Raw genomic sequence first — 17,738 nt, forward strand, 5'->3', positions numbered from 1 at the left:
ACCGCACACCCTCCGTCCCTACGCAGACTGATCCAAGTGGTCCCCCACCCGCACACTGACAGCAGCCAGTGATGCTTGACATCGGTGATCTGCCGGGAACCGTGTCTTAACGATCAACCGTGTCTGCGGGACGGTTTACTTAGAAATAAAGAGGATTAATTCGATTCACTTAGATTTGAGGAGAAATATGAGTTACAAATGCGCAAAGAGTGCTGGTATGAGCGAGTCGTTACATAATGACACCTCGGCTAAAACTTATGTATCCAGCTTTAACAGAGCATACAATAAAAAAAATATAAAGCAATTCATTCTCTAGTCTAGTTTTATCGATTAATTGAAAATTCAGTGAGGGAAAATAGAATTCTAGAGCCTTTCTTGTTTTATTCAATTAATTTGAGTCCCACAGTGGATTGATAGGAAAGACTCGGTTCCCAAAAAAATGCCGAAGTCTGTCATCATTGACAGTGGTCAGTGAGGGCTGGGTAACCACTTTGACTACTAAGGGACCGAGGATGTGCGATATCGTCCTCGTTGAACTGTTCAATGGAAAAGTTCTCGACTTCGCTGGCAGGTCATCAGGCTATCAATGCAGGAGAGCGCCATATCCTCTGCAGATCTATAGAGGACCAAAATAGTATTTCCATGCCTTCAGATCATCTCCGTCAATAGGGTGTAAAGGAAGTGAACAAAGAATACTTATAAAGAAATGCAATTAATTTCGTTTAAGACAATAAGATGACTGTTTGTTTTTTTTGGTGCTGACGCACGATTCTAATATCTTCCTAATTTCACGAAACCACTATTGGAGATCGCAACACTCTAATACGCCATCTAGGGAGAGACAGGTTTCATGCCTTTAGCCTCTCTCCCTTCCCCCTCCTCCTCTTTTCAGTTGTATAGAAATGTACTACGATATTTTCTTTTTTCTTAATATTTTTCCTCTTTATTTAATAAAAATATTTTTTTAAATTTTCGCGATGCTTTCCTTTAAAACTATGTTTTATGTAGTTTTCCAACTTAAAAGATTTTAATCTATCGGAAAATCAAGAGAGAAACTAACGTACTTCCTTCCTCTATGACTTTCCACGCGCTAATGGGGAAAAACTTGTCAANAAAATATCGTAGTACATTCCTATACAACTGAAAAGAGGAGGAGAGGGAAGGGAGAAGGGCTAAAGGCATGAAACCGGTCTCTCCCCAGATGGCGTATTCGAGTGTTGCGATCGCGAATCTGAAAATCAAGAGAGAAACTAACGTAGTTCCTTCCTCTATGACTTTCCACGCGCTAATAAGGGGGAAAAACTTGTTAAGTGAAGTGTTGCCATAGGTAGAGAGTCCTGCTTTACGCCACCTGCAACCCATTTCAATCGCGAATCCCTGGAATTTTTCGAAACTGCCTATCGTTCGGGTCATTTACTCATAACGAGCATCTGAGCAAAAACAGTACAATATTCACCAAGGGCTTGAACTTTTTTCTCACAAATGACGCAGAATGCATCACATTTATTTAGCAGCACCAGTTTTTAACGAAATGTCCGAAAGCCAAATTAAAAGCGTTACCTATTTGAACTGTAAAGCAAGCAACTACAACTTTTACTACTAGGTTAGAAAAATAGGGAAGATAGAATTCTGTCAAACAAAATGTGTTTTGCGGTGCGAGTTGTGGGATTCGGAAATAGATGAATCTGCCCGTGGAGCCGTATTTCATTGTTTGAAATATACAAATTAAATGGATATTTCTAATAGTTTTACGCTATGATAATTAAAAGACTAGATCTGTTTCCTTCTTTGGGTATCAAAATTTTGGATATGCATGTATGTATTAAAAGCATGTGTTTCTATCATATTTAGCAATTGTAATTGTTCCAAGTTAAATAATTATATAATTCTACTTTATAAAAATGCTTTCTTTAAGTTCTGCATCTAATGAATATTTGATGTATCTAAACGAAAAAGTGTTCTCTTATATTTATGTGGGATTATTGATTAGATATAATTGAGTACATTATAAATCTTTCGATAATCAATGATTCGTCGATATTTACTGGATTTTTGTTAATGTTCCTAAATAGGAAAAAATCCGATGTTTCTGTATTTTTAAACTAATTCGTTTAAACTTAGTCTAATTTATATGTAATATTTGCTATAATGACTTTTATGTGTACTTATTCTCAAATTCTTTTTTTCCCGTTCTTATAAATATTAGTTTGAAATTAAATTAAATTAACTGTGTAATAAATGTATTTAGAATAAATGTCTTCAATTAAAAAATTTTAAGGAAATTTTTTTTCAACATTTATTACATGAATTAGCATGTTCAATCTAACTCCAAATCTGTTTCATAAGTTGTAAAAGAATTGGTAATTATATAGTTCCTTTGAAAGTATACTAAACATTATTATAGATTAATAAATGTAAAAAAACTTTACTATTTTTATGTGCATGTTTTATCTCAAAATTGTATGTCATTAATTTATGATGCAATGAGAAAAGATTTAATTGTTCATCAGTCATTTTTTTTTCTTTAGCAAAGTATGTGAATAATATTTTAATGTTAAATTGAAACGTTTAGTTCAAGATGTAACTAAGCATTGTATATCTGGAAGAAAAAAAATTAAGTAGGCGTAGAAATGCATTCTGAACATGATGCCCGTGGATGCTTTCTCCTACTGTCTTTGCTGATCAATCCGAAGCTAAATGGGCTTAATTTCACCACTGAATATCAAACACCAATCTTTCACAATGATTGCTCAGTGATTATATATTTGGGACACATGTTTTGTGTAAGGAATTACGGAGAGAGTTTATTCATATTGTTTCTTTCTTTACATCTTTAGTATCTCTTACATTCTATTCTTTCATTTAAAAAAAAGATTGCTGGTAACTATTTTAAAATTCCATTACTTAAAATAATATTGTGTATTTTATGCATGATAAAGATAAGTTTGCAGTTGAATATATATAAGGGTTTAATTAGGGATGGGGTGTATTGATTTTGCTGAATGGCGAATATTCTGCAATCGAATAGCAACATTTTTTTCTAAAAATCATTAATAAGTATTATGAATGATTTTTTATAAATTTATAAATAAGTATAAATAGTTTTATATATAAATAAATTGAGTCATTATTGAAAAATAATCAAAACTTAGCTACGTTATTGGTATGAGGTAAAGGAGAAAAAAAACATATATTTAAGATAATTAGAAATATTTAAGATAAGTAATAAACTAAGTAACCGCTATTTAAAAAAAAAAAAAAAAAATGCTAATGTGGGAAAGTTGAAAAGAAAAAAAAAGGCACATAGAATAAAAAAAAAACATATTCTCTCAATTCTTAAAACAAAAAATATTAAAAATAATTTAAAAAGTAATATTTAATAAAATATAACATAATATTAATAATCTCTATGCTAAAAATAATATTTTCTGAAAAAAATTATTCATAAAGCATTAAAAACGATATAGNAAATTATTATTCCTTATGATTGATTTAAATTTGTTTCAAGTATTTTGTAATAATATTTAATCAACAATTTAGATAAGTTGGTTCTTGCCGGTTTTTACCAGGTTTTTGCCACTGTCCTGGCAAAAAACCCTTTTTGCCGGCAAAAACTCCAACCCTGGTTTTATATATAAATAAATTGAGTCATTATTGAAAAATAAACAAAACTTAGCTACGTTATTGGTATGAGGTAAAGGAGAGAAAAAACATATATTTAAGATAATTAGATATTAAGATAATTAGAAATATTTAAGATAAGTAATAAACTAAGTAGCCGGTATTTAAAAAAAAAAAAAAAAATGCTAATGTGGTAAAGTTGAAAAGAAAAAAAAGGCACATAGAATAAAAAAAAACATATTCTCTCAATTCCTAAAACAAAAAATATTAAAAATAATTTAAAAAATAATATTTAATAAAAAATAACATAATATTAATAATCTCTATGCTAGAAATAATATTTTCTGAAAAAAATTATTCATAAAGCATTAAAAACGATATAGTCCATCAGAACTAACTTTTAAAAATGTAGTGCTATCATGAAATCTCCCATAAAAAAGATTATATACAAAAAGCAAAACAGAAGGAATAAAAATCTTAATTTTTGTAAAATTTTTTTATTGCTACACATGTATGTCTTCCATTTACCATATTTTCAAGAAAAATCGAGGAATGAAGTCTAATAGGAAAACCTTAATTGTTGCGTCATATTAAAAACCTTTATAAAATAGAAGTTTTTAAAATAGAAAATGCTAGATAGTAACCAAAACAAAAATCTCAATATTTAACTTTTTCATTTAGCTGTATTTTTGGGGGGGAAAAGTGGCCGTAAAAGAATTATTTTGATCAGAAACACTCTTTAAAAAGTTCTGTATCATATTGCTGATAAAAAGAAAGGTTAATCAAAAATGCAAAAAAATAACAGAAAAACACAATTCCCTTGGTTCTGAAATGTAACTTTAACATTGTTAATCACTCCTTTTCTAGGATACCTGTTATCTGTCTTTCTGTACATGAGAAAAGGGACAATAAAAGAATTAAGTCTGTAAGAAATGCTCTGTTAAAATGCTGCACTATAATTAGAAAAGAAAAACAGCAGAAATGAATCAAACAAAAAATTTTTTATCAATTCTTAAAAAAAATTTGTTGAAAAAATGACAAAATAAACTTGCTTGAATATAATTTAAAAAAAAATCAGCAGTAGTAAACTTGGGTTCAGTATAAGAGTTTTAATTCTCCAGGTTTTACCTTTTCCATTTGTCTTTTAGAACTTAAATTAACAAGTTTTAGAACTTAACAAATATGTGTAAAAACTATTTCTAATTATATATCATAAGAAATACGATTTTAGATTATTCTTTCTTAATTCTGTTTGATTACCCCCCAAGTGAAACTTTGTTGAAAAAATACTTTTTCAAAAAATGCGTTGCCTAACATTTCGCTGCTAATTCGATCGAATGTTTGACCAAATATTCGGCAAAAAAACCAAGTATTGAAATTGGGGACGAACATTTGTTACATACCTATTTTTATATTCTAATTTCTTTAAAAATTGTTAATGTTTAGTTTGAGGACTAATAGGGAGTAGGACCTTATTTTTCTTTTTCCGTCTGAAATGAGCTGCCTAGTGAATGTGGTAGTCTTCTCTTACTCTGGACTGCTTGTGCTAAAGGGGTTGATTGACTAATCAGACTGCGCTTTCTCCATCTTAGTGGTTCTGATTTAACTTCAATATGTAGTACTCAGCAGTTTCAAAGCCTGAAAAAGCACATGTGTAATTTTGGAGTATGATGTAGAGGCTAGATGATTACTGAAACTGTCAACCTTATGATCTACATTATGGTAGTGTAGTCTGAATATGCAACACTATTGTCTTCAAATCATCACGGAAGAGTTCTAGACAGTCTCTAAGAGCCTATTATATGGCTCTAATGTGACTTTACTACCTAAACCAATAGTAAAAGAATGCAAATTATTTAATTCTAAACTGACAAAACTATCTTTGAATTTTTATTTCTATTATCATATTTTTATTTCGTTCGTTTTCTCTGCCAGGGCTGATTGCGCTCCGGAAAAATTCCGGATTTTTCGCTAACAGTGATCCGGAAGTTTCCGGAGATCGAAGGTCCAGACGTTTCAAAAAATCATTGATCACAGAAGTTTCCGGAAATCAAATTTTCAAAGGTGGAACTTAAAAACACAGTTTATTTTATTTGTTTGTAAGGGAGAGCCAGAGAGATACTTTATAAGCTTATATTCATGATCAATATTCATTTTTTATCAGTACATAGTTGCTATAATCACAAACTCTAGAAAGAAAGACATATTTGTAAATTTTAATTACTTCTCCAGGTCATCATAGGTATGTGTAAATGGTACAGGTATGTGTAAAAATTTAAATGTATTTTAAATAAACTAAGAAATATTGAGAAAAAGGAAAAAAAACTTGTTTAAATTTTTTAATTTTTTTCTAATTTTTCAATTTAAACTGGTTTTTTTTTTTTTTTTTTTAAACTCAAGAAAATTTCCAGAATTCTGACTTGGGCTCACAATCACCCCTGCTCTGCCGAAACCAAATTATTTTTAATGTTTCCTTAAAAAAAAAAAAAAAAAAAAAAAAAAAAAAAAAANTTTTTAATGTTTCCTTAAAAAAAAAAAAAAGTGAAGCATAGTACAAATATTCTTTTATCATTTTAATTGATAAAGTGATATATAGTAAGAGCAATCATAAGAAAATTTTCTCTTTTAGCTTTTTTCTGAGTCAAATTTTACTGTTTTTTATGTTCTCTTTCAACTTAATAATTTAAGTAAAATCAATAAGGATAGACATATGTTATTTTAAATTAAAAAAACTTTTAAGAATTGCCTCTTTTATAAATCATTTTGCCTGTTACATTATTCTTACATCCATAGTCTTTTATCATTTCTAGTGTCCCTGGTTCTGGGACATAGCACTGTTATGTTTGCACACTTGAATACTTGAATTACTAATTGAAATACCCTAATTTAGGGTATTAAAAGTGTTTCATTTTTGTAGACGTGCACAATTCATGCAATCTATTTTTTAATTTTTTATTTAAAGCACAATGTTTATTTTTCGCTTATCTAGAATGTAATTTTTATTATCAGAACTCCTGTGATCTAAAATTACCTCTGTTAGCTGAGTTCTTTTTAATTGTTTTATTAATTTAATTTATTTTCAAATTTATTTCATTGTAAAATTTATTATTATTTTCTTAATTACACACAATAAATAAAAATTTTAGATTTTATGTATGTGACATAAAAAAATAATTCATAATGATTTTTTCATGTGAGTTGAAATACTAATTATAGTAAAATTGAAAAGTTAATCAGCAGCAAAATAAGCCAACTGACCAATAAAAAGTTCAGAGAGTATACTTTACTTTTAATCTAGTGGTTCAATCTCCAATTCTAAAATCTAATCTTCAACAATATCTCTGTTTGATAATCAATCTAATTATTGTGCATTATTAATGTTATTCAATTGTTTCTGCTATCAAAGTTGTTCCCTTTTTCTACTCAAGGTAGACATGAGATTCTCAACCCTGAAATAGTTTAGTGGACTTTACTTTTTAATGTTAGACTTAATTTGTAACATCTTTTGACTTAAAATGCTGTTGTGTAGTTCTCGCTTTAATAAACATTTTACCAGGCATCCGCCACCTTGTACTTGAAACAATAGTGTGCAAAGATGTATCAATGCCAAAGGCAAGCTCCTCTTATATTGACCCCTTATAAGGTTGAGTGTAATGGATCTATAATTTCTGAGAGGGTTGGGAAACCTATTATATTAGAAAAAACATTGGACTATATATATGTGTGTGTGTGTATTCATACCTTTACTTTTTTACTTTAATTCATTTTTATTTAAAAATTGTTTCTTGTTAAAATTTATCATTTTCACTGAATTAAATTCTTAAATTCAAGGAAAAGTTACTTAAATTTTAACTATCTAAAACTTCATTATTAAATTGATTTGAAAATCATTTTTTATAAGACATATTTTACTTTAGTCATGTATTAATCAAATGAAAAATTTCAATTTCCTAATAAAAGTAATACCAGTATTAATCTAAGTAGCATATTTAAAATTTTAGTGTCCTTAGTTGCCATCATGTACAGCCTTTGACTGGATGCATGAAGCAGTTATCCATTTGCCTTCTTTACACGCCACTTACCTATGAGCGTGTTTGGGAATATCAATGACACTCTTATTCCGGCACCATTTGTTTTTTAAAAGGCAGATTTATAGTTGGAATTTATGCTTTTACATAGTATTTTATCAAAAATGGGGATATTTTTATTGTGGTCACGCTGTTATAATTTCAATTTTAAGTCTTAAAAGATTTAAACTAGTTCTTCATTTTTATGCTTGTCTTGGGTAAACTTTTATCTCCTTGTAATCGTAACTTCAATTTAAAAAAAAACCCGAAGAATTTTTAATCGTATATGAAGGTGTACTCATCGCTATGGGAAATCTTTTGAATGAAACTAACTCTTTTGAGATAAAAACTGCAAAAATCTTTCATAAATAGTATCAAGGCTGAAAAAAAAGACAAGTTTTAAAAAAGAAGAAGAAAAAAGCCCAACCCAAGTGGTTTTTTTCAGGACAAATACACAGTATATCTTAAAGAGTATGAAATAATTTTATTACTAAATCTGTAGCAGCATACAGCATTAATAATCAGAGATATATTAAACATAAAATTTATTTTAAAAAGCTAAAAAAGAAATAAAATCATTTTGCAGTTTCATATAGTTTTTATTAGATAAGAACTAGTCAAAAATTTTTCTCAGTATTTAGTAAATTAATTTTGTTTATTTTATTTAAACTCTGTGATATAGATATTACATAACTACATGAAAAACAATTCTTTCAGAAAAATGCTCAATACTCATTCTAACCTTGTAGCTCTCATTTTTTTTTTTTTTTTTTTTTTTTTTTTTTTTTTTTTTTACCATTATAAGTTGACAAAAAAGTAAGTTGGCCTTTAACGTTTACTTATCAGTCAAACTAGAAATTAGAAAAATGGCAAAGAACTTAAACCAGCTATCTCCGCAGGATTGAACACATGTTTTATACATGTAGACTTGTTTGGACCAAATTGAAACAGTTTCAGTCTCAAAAAAGCCTAATATCTTGTTAAAGCTTATATACATTTGAAGAATCAATCAGAACCAGAAGAGACTCTTACAAAACTTTAATTAAATGTCGCATTAATATTCTTTTTTACTTAGCCAAAACATCATTAATTGCTGAACATAAACTACAGAATTTTCGTATAAAATTAATATAATGTCATATCACTGAGATTGCAAAAATCTGGTAAAATAAAGAGAATGATGTGTTCCACTACTGCTATTTTAAAACATTTTTTATTTTTTAAAAATTTAATACTTTTCCATGTAGTAACAATTTTAAAAATATGTTAAATTTTTGGTCAACAACTTTATAGAAAGTATACAAAACTATTGAAGTTGGCAAACCAATTTTTTAAATATCTTTTTGCGTTTTCTTCCGCAGGCGGGGTGGGTAAACAGGTCTGGTTAGTATAGCAGCAATTCACATATAAATGTGAACATATTCACATCTAAAACCAAAATTTAGTATTCAAATCTTTAATTTGTGTGTAATCTGTTAAAAAAACTAGCCTGCAAATGAAACATTTTCTTATTTAAAGATAATTAAGTAAGTACGTTTAACATAGGTGAGAATGTCTTTAATAAATCATTTCGTAGCGAACGAAGCATAACTCTTTAAAAATTAATCATTGTCAGGGTTTAAAAAAAAAAATTCCAATGTAAAATAAAGTTTGCTATATATTTTTGCAAACACGTTTTAAAAATTTAAATATTCGAAAAAGAACTTTTTGAACACATTCATTTTGTGAATATAAAAAGAAATTTATTTATCATAATCTTGAATAGTGTTACAATTTTTGTTGCCTTTGTAACGCCCAAATAATTTCGTAATTCTTAATGTCTGTCGATTGTTTAGGTGTCGTTATATAATGAGAGCAGGGTGTATAAAAATCATGATTTTTTTAAAAAAATCAAAAAAATCGGATTTTTTTGATTTTAATCATGATTTTTTTATAATTTCAATTCTATGGAATATAATCAATTTTGTTTTAAGTTGTAAGATTTTGTTGTAAGATTTAAAGTTGTATTGTATTACTATTGTTACTTATGGTATACATTGGAAATAAACATTACTAACCATTATCAACAAAATATTTCTTAATTTAAAAGCAAAAGGTGAAATTAGAAATAAACAATAACAAAGTGATTTCAAACTACAAATCAAGAAAGAAATTGTTTATCAAACAATATGTGATAATTATTAATTCTACATCTACAATATCAAATTATTTAAACAATCATTTAATTAGTTTTATTTAAAGATTTAAACATAAGGACTAATTTAGCTGCCTTTTCTACACCCAATTGATTCCGTAGTTTAGTATGTACAAGTCCAAAAGTGGAAAACATCCTCTCTATCCCTGCATTGTTCCTTTTGCAGTACATAACAACTGTATTGCATCAAACTCTTTTTGACCTACACAGTTCTTTAGAAGCGCAATTGATTTCCACCATTTCAAGATGTTTAAAGATTCTAGAGATTCTTTATCAAGCAAAGTTCCATTAAACGGAGGAGAGTGTACAATGAATTTTAGCAAAATACTTAATAAGGAGGTTTCTCCATACTTTTCTTTAACAAAGTTTACAGCTTGATCTTTTTCATTTTGTGTTAAACATTGTACTTCAGAATTAGGATCCAAGAGGTAAGCTAGGAAATGAGCTGGTGTTAACGCTTGTTCATATCGTTTAGTAAAAAACATTTTGCAGCAATTATTATTAGAATCTTTCAGAGTTTCCTTTAAATTTTTCCAGATGTTGACAACATTTGATAAACTACAATTATCTTTTTGCATTTTATCTAATGCTACAGAAATGGGTTTTAACATTAAAAGCATATCTTCTGCATTTCTTTTAATTGCCATATTCATGACTTTTGACCTGATATTGGTGTCGATATCATCCCTATTATCCTCACAAACTTGCATGAAAGTTGACCAATTCTTGATGTAGCTTTCTAATGAATCACACATAGAATTCCAGCGCACTTCAGTTGGCCGAATTAATCCAGTACCTTTAAGCTCATTGTATTTAGCTCTAATTATTTGATGATGTTGTTGTTTTTGTTTTGTAATGTTCCATGCTGCTATCATAGCTGTAATCATATGTAAACTGTTCAATGAACTATAAATATAATATGTAAACTGTTTTTAAAAGCAAATGAGTCACATTGAAAGTAGAAATGTTGAATTATATGAGTGAGATCTGAGAAATATATAGAACAGTCTACTTACTTGTTTATGTTTGAAACTTAGAAAAATATACAAAAAATGTTCAAGACTATAAACAAAATTGTTTTTTTTTATTAAAATCAGTGATTTTTTTAAAAAAATCATTTGATTTAAATCATGATTTTAATCAATGATTTTAATCATTTGATTAAAATCATTTACACCCTGAATGAGAGTTCCTGCATATTAAATTGAAACTAAATTAATCTGAAATGCTTTTTTTTGTTGTTGAGAAACTTCTTTTTCCTTCGTTTTTTTCCAGAATTTTCAATAAGAATTTTGTGTGGCGTGTAAAAGAGATAATAAACATTGTAATGACAGATAAAAATTATTTTACATTAATTTTTGATATTTATAAATACAACTAAATTAGATTTCGTTGGTTTCAATTTTTCCAAACAAACAATCTCAAAATCAACCTATTTTTAAAGTTAAAGGCAACTAATAATTACTATGATAGCATAGTTCTTGTGCAATTAACCAAAATACAGTAATATAAAACCTAACATTAAAATGAAATTATTTGAACATTTCTCTTATTTTTACTTCGACAGAAGATACAAAAATATGTATTAATTCTCCCTGGTGATAAAACGAGCACTGATTTAACATGAACCCGGATTTAACTAACAAATCGAAAATACTTTATGCAATTTTAATTCTGTTGGAGTACTTTTGTGATTCATAAAATTGCTTCTTACATCAACCTTTCCAGCTTAGCTAATTCCTTAAAATAATTCGTTTAACATTCAGAAGATTATTAAATAAGACGAAAGTTCTATGAGTCATAAATCTCGCAAGCACGTGAACCTTTGTCGAAAGCAGAGGTGCAAGTGATGTTTTTCCGGCCACGAGTCTCTTATCCGAAGAACAATAAACACAACAAAGAGACAATAAAACAGTTCAAAATAAATTAACTTGTTTGTATTATAAAGAAATAGAACATGAATTATTTTATTTTAAATTTAGTGAGTATGTTTAAACTTTTGCGATATTTTGCTCGAATCCGTTTTTTACGCGCACTCCTTTAAAACGAGCAAATATTGTGGTTCCTTCTCGTTCGTTATAAACGAGTTCTACTGTATTATGTTAAAAAATGGCAGCTTGACAAAGTTATTTCTTAACGGCGGCTTGCCTTATGATTTCATTATTGTTTATATAGTTACTTCCTTACCAAAATTTATAAAAATTTGAGATGACAGGGCTTATAGTTTTCGCTGATTTAACATAGTCTAGAAGTTTATAAGAATATTAAAAAAATGAATAAAAGCTTCGCTGTCCAATAATTTTTGAACAGATTTAACAGGGGTGGCCAACCTGCGACTCTGAAGGATTATTTGTGGCTCTCGAGTCTCGATAAATGTACCCGAGTTCCCTTTTCATTTTTGTGCTATTATATTTTAATATTTTTCTGAACCCATTTGAAATTAACATGGGTTAGTGCTTTCCATTTCCAATATAATTATGACCCAAAAAGCATCTGAAGAATTAGAATTAATAGAGATGCAAGACGATCAAGCTCTACAATTAAAATATAAGTCGACGTCGATTACTGAAGTTTGGAAATTTGTACCAGAATCGAAGTATCCTGAATTATAATAGGCTGCTTGCCTAATTATTTCAATATTCGGAACAACGTACTTATGTGAATAATTTTATTCCACTTTAAAATTCGTGAGATCCAAACACCAATCAGTATTCAGGGGTCTGTTTAGAAGAAATTTGGGTCCGTTAACGGACCCTTCGCAAAATATTTTAACTTAAAAACGGACCCTTCACAAAATGATTTTTCTTTTAATCGGACCCTTCACAAATTTGTTTATCTTCATTTTTATTTTGTTAATCGAATAAACCCTTTCCAGGGCAGAAAACAAGAAAGATGGATGTAAACGAATTAAGTTTTGTCTTCGGCAGACGATTCTTCCATTATTCGTCCGAAATTAATATTCTGCGTTCAGCAGTATAGGCTAAATACCAAATATTTGTATGTTGCATCTCTAATTTAGAGGGAGCAATTGTTGTTTATTTTTTAGTTCAAATTTAATTTTTTTAATTACAATTTTACAGTGTTGAGCATAATCTATACAATTTAAAAACTCCTTGAAAAAAATTTTTTTTTGCAATAACGGACACTATTTGCACAAATTCATAAAAGCGGACCCTGGTTGAAAGAACGTGAGTTATTTTTTCACAATTTCACGAAAAACGGACCTTTCACAAAATGTCTGGACAGACCCCTGGTATTAACTAACGAGCATCTCAAAGAATTACTGAGAAGTCCTGTCACCAATTATTCACCAAATTTTAAAGAATTGTCAAGAGAAGTAAAATAAATGTGTTTAATTTTTAATATTTAAATTCAATACACATATTTTGTACTTTTATTTATATGTTTTCAATAAATAAAATTTCGGTAAAAAAGAAATTTTTAATACCTTTTTGCATACTTTTTAAATACGTATTTAATTGCGTCTCGCGAAAAATTTCAAATTTTGAAAAATGGCTCGACTATTAAAGAGCTTTGCCACCCCTGAATTATAATATAAAAAAATCTCAATTACAAAAGACACTGGGGCACGGAATTAACACAATTTCATCCAGGTGTACTTGAATTGAAAAGCAACTATTCCAAAATACTCGAAATACTTATGAAATTCAGACTGATATTATTTACAATTATTATATAGTTTTAGAATCCAATATTTACTTTCGCAATTTTAAATTTCAAAACTAAAGTGGCGTATCAGGGCCAAAAATTTGATTTTCAATTTTGTAGTTCTATCTGTATAATTGAATTTTTGATAATTAAATAATTTTGCTAGGAACGACTTGAATAGTTAGAGTTCTTATTTTGCTTTGAATAGTTAATGTTCAGACATTGGAGCAATTTACGATTTTTTAAAAAAAAGGTGTTATAAATAGGAATAAACATTAAATAAATGAAGATAACGTTTTGCATCTGGACAGCTGCAAAAATCTTTAAAAAGAAAATTTTCTTCACGTTTTTTGTTGTAGTTGAAATGAAGCTTATCACGTGTCTTCTTATTTAAGGCTACTGTTTAAAAGCTTTCAGTTGAGATTCAATGAGTGATGCAAACAAAAGCCTCGATTTCACCCAAACTGCTAATTAACTCTTTGAAGTATTGTTCATATTCGAAGGCCTTAAAGTTACACTATTGAAGCAGTTCTAATTACCTGTTGGTTCGTTGCCTTAAGGACAAAGTATTACCTCACCCGTAACGGATTTTTTTTGTTTACTTGTTTTTTTTTCTTCTGTCATCTTTTTTTTCTTGTATATTTAATCACTGTTATCATCTCCCACCTCTTTGTTACTAGTGTACTGCTTCTTTGTGGTTTTATGAGATAATAGGAAGTAGGTTTAAATGTAAAAAGTCATAAAACATTAATTGCATTGGCTTCGTTTTCAGAAATGATCCTAATCATTTGATCCAGCAATTGTTGGTTTATTAACAGGAAGATGTTAAAGTATCATGGCATTTTTTTAGTCTAGTGTTGGGGGGGGGGGGTCATCTCCTACAGCTACAGACGCTTGCAGGGTTGGGTTAAGGTACGATGGGGCTAATGTGTGACTTGGGACCCTACGACCTACCTATACCAAATTATCCGAAATTTTCCCATATTCAGAAATATTAAATAAAACTTCTTATGAAATTCAGAGATCCCAGGCGAATTTTACATTTAAAAATACATAAAACTTTTAATGATTCTCAAAGAGAATCTTGAGGCATTACTCTTAAAAAAGTTTTTAAAAAAATGTTTCGAAAATTACAAAAATAAATTTTACCTCCATGAACTTCAGNTTTTTTTTTTTTTTTTTTTTTTTTTAAAAAACTTAAGAAATTTTCCGGAATTTTGACTGGGACTCACAATCACCCCTGAATTAGTGACTTGAGGCCCTACGACCTACCTATACCAAATTATTCGAAATTTACCTATATTCAGAAATATTAAAAAAACTTCTTATGAAATTCAGAGATCCCAGGCGAATTTTACATTTAAAAATACATAAAACTTTTAATGATTCTCAAAGAGAATCTTGAGGCATTACTCTTAAAAAAGTTTTTAAAAAAATGTTTCGAAAATTACAAAAATAAATTTTACCTCCATGAACTTCAGAGGTTCCAAAAAAATATAGGGTCCTGGGGCTACAACCACATTAGCTTCGCACTTAACCCGGGCCTGAACACTTGGAGTTTTTAGAAGGTGGTAACAGTTCTTGCTAATGATTAATAGATTGCAATATCGTTAGTTACTTAACATAGTTATTAATTTCCACAAGATTTTGGAAATTTTACAGCTTTGGATAAACTTGAACTCTTCAGGGCCCTATGTCTCCTTTCTTCTATTCGGTAAACTTTAATTATCATTCATTATTAATGAGTTTTAGCGAAATGTGAGTGTGACGAACTTACGACGTTCAAATCACACAGATTCTACAGTAAAAAGTAATTTTCGATGCATCGTGCATATATAAATTTATAAACTCAATAAATTCTTAAATTTTACGGTTTAGAAAGAGGTTTTTTTATTGGAAATGTTGCAGACGCTGAAAAACTTGAATGTTTGTCGTTGTTGACAATTCGTCTTCGACATTTCGCTTTCACATTCAATTCTAGATTTTTCTCTTCGCTTTTTTGTTTTATAGGTTAGTGATAGAAACTGTTTTAATGACTAATTTTCTTGTTTAGGCATCGAAGGTCGTGGGACGAGACCAATTAGGACTTAATCCGACGTACATCTTGGTCTCGGATTAAAATTCTTTGAGGTCAAACGGGCAAGCGAGTTCCAACTCATCTCTGGTATATAGGCTGTCCTCTTGGGGATAATCTAAAGAACTCTAGGACTAATTAATAGACATTTTCATATAAAAACAGAATGATTTCATTAAAAAAAAAAAAAGCAAAAGCCAACAACTGCAAAATGTCCGTTGTACGTGTCTGATTATTGTCCATCGTGCCTAAGAAATCCCTCCCATATGTGTCTGTTTTTTTTAATGCGTTTATTTTGAAGAATTCTGAAACTGTTGACAAATTTTCTGATATTTCCCCAAACTTGAGAAAAATAAAGTAACATATTAAGATCATTTAAAACTAATTTCGTACTAATCCGATTCCTAAGAAGTTTTGTAAGTCATTAAAATCTTTTTATGGACGCATGGATAGATGGCAAAAAACACATGATTTCTTCTAAGCATTGATTTATGCGTACAGTCTTTGAAATTATATATTTTTTTCCCTTTATTATTTTATTCTGTTCATATGCCACTTATAAAAATCAATGCACAAAGCGTTATGATTAGGAATTATTTTAATAGGACTATTGGAATTAAATCTGCGGATTTCGATTTCTTTTGAGGATTTAGGAAATAATCTGTGTATTTCAAAAGCTTAAAAAAAAGACTATTTGTTTTATTTAGAGTCCTGAATTAGAAAAACAAAAAGTTTTTTGATAGTATAATGAGGTGACGCTTGCAAAAATCGCATTTCATGCTGTCATGGGTTATAAAATTACTTTCTTGTTCCGGTGGAATTTGAATTGAAAAAAATTTGGGAAAACATCAAAACTGACTATGAATTTCCTTCCGGGTTCATGAATGCGTTCAATATTGTTATTTATTTGCGATAGACACTTAAAGTGCGTGCAACCATACATGACTAAACTTGTAGCTTAGCGTGTTGTCGACTAAAAGAGCATCAAAATTTCACTTCGTACCAAACTGCATTTTCTTTACTGCTATGCTCCACAAACCTCGTTGCCATTATTATTTCCAATAATTGTAATCATATATCGTTTGCAACATCGTTTAACACTTGTATGAACAAACTGCGATCGTGTGAATCCGCTATTTAGAATCGTACATGTTAGATCTCATGAAAGAGAACTGATGTGTTTCGAATTATTCTTTTTTTGCTTTGCGCTTTCACATTAGGAAGCTTTATTTATTTATTGTTAATTTAGTTTAGCTATTTATTAAAATAGTTTGATTATTTAATTTGGTTAATTTTTTAATTCATATAGTGTTTTTAATAAATGAGTTTTTATTTTTCTTCATTTATGATTCTACTAAATGAAATTATGATTCTACAAAAATTATTTGAAATCCAGGATTAGCTGAGTTTTGATTTAATTCATTTTGGGTTGGGTCAAAAATATTTTAGATTTATACCCATCAGTTATTTGTAAATTTTTTTAAAACTGATTTTATTGTTTTTATTTATTTCAAGAAATAAAGATTTAAAAAAAGAAATGGGGAATACACATTTGGAGTAAATTCAGTTTTTTATTAATCGGTCCTTCATTTTTACAATTTTTAAAAAGTTTGTTTAGCATGGACATAATTACTTTCATGTTTTTCAAATAATTGTTCTTTTGGAGATATTAAGTTTTATAGTTAAAAAAGGGATATAACTGATGAAATGAAATATCCGATTCAAATCCAAAAAATCGGATTCTTTGTATTTGGATAGGATTAATCATGATTTCAAGGTTCAAGTCGTGTTTTTCTTTCTTTTTTTTTTTCTTCCCCAATTTGGTTTGAAACTAATTTTACACAAATCACTTAAATTGATAGAAAGATTCAATTGCAGTATTATTTATCAATGTCTAATTACTTTCCCTAACCTAATTTACTACGCGAAACCTTTTTAAAAATCTTATATGCTTCTAAAATACTGGCGAACCCACGCATTTTCAGATTCGAATGTTCAAATGAGAAGTAGTCTTACGTTTCGGAAAACTTTTTTAACTTTTACTACCCTATGAAATCCAGATATAGATTTGAAGCCTTTCAACTGTTGTGCCAGCCGAGCTTAAATAAACTTT

At 28.9% G+C, this 17,738-nt stretch overlaps 1 protein-coding gene across 1 annotated transcript in view; it reads left to right on the plus strand.

Annotated features, from left to right (window-relative positions):
• The first annotated feature begins 1,369 nt into the window (after positions 1-1,369).
• The window catches only part of LOC107444979 (CYFIP-related Rac1 interactor B), a 31,776-nt gene continuing 15,407 nt past the window's right edge, over positions 1,370-17,738 (plus strand). The window contains exon 1 of the mRNA XM_016059272.4: positions 1,370-1,815. The gene's annotated coding sequence lies outside the window, so the exon portion shown is untranslated. The remainder of the gene's footprint in view (positions 1,816-17,738) is intronic.

This window comes from Parasteatoda tepidariorum, chromosome 3 (assembly GCF_043381705.1).
Source record: "Parasteatoda tepidariorum isolate YZ-2023 chromosome 3, CAS_Ptep_4.0, whole genome shotgun sequence".
Classification (NCBI taxonomy): Eukaryota; Metazoa; Arthropoda; class Arachnida; order Araneae; family Theridiidae; genus Parasteatoda; species Parasteatoda tepidariorum.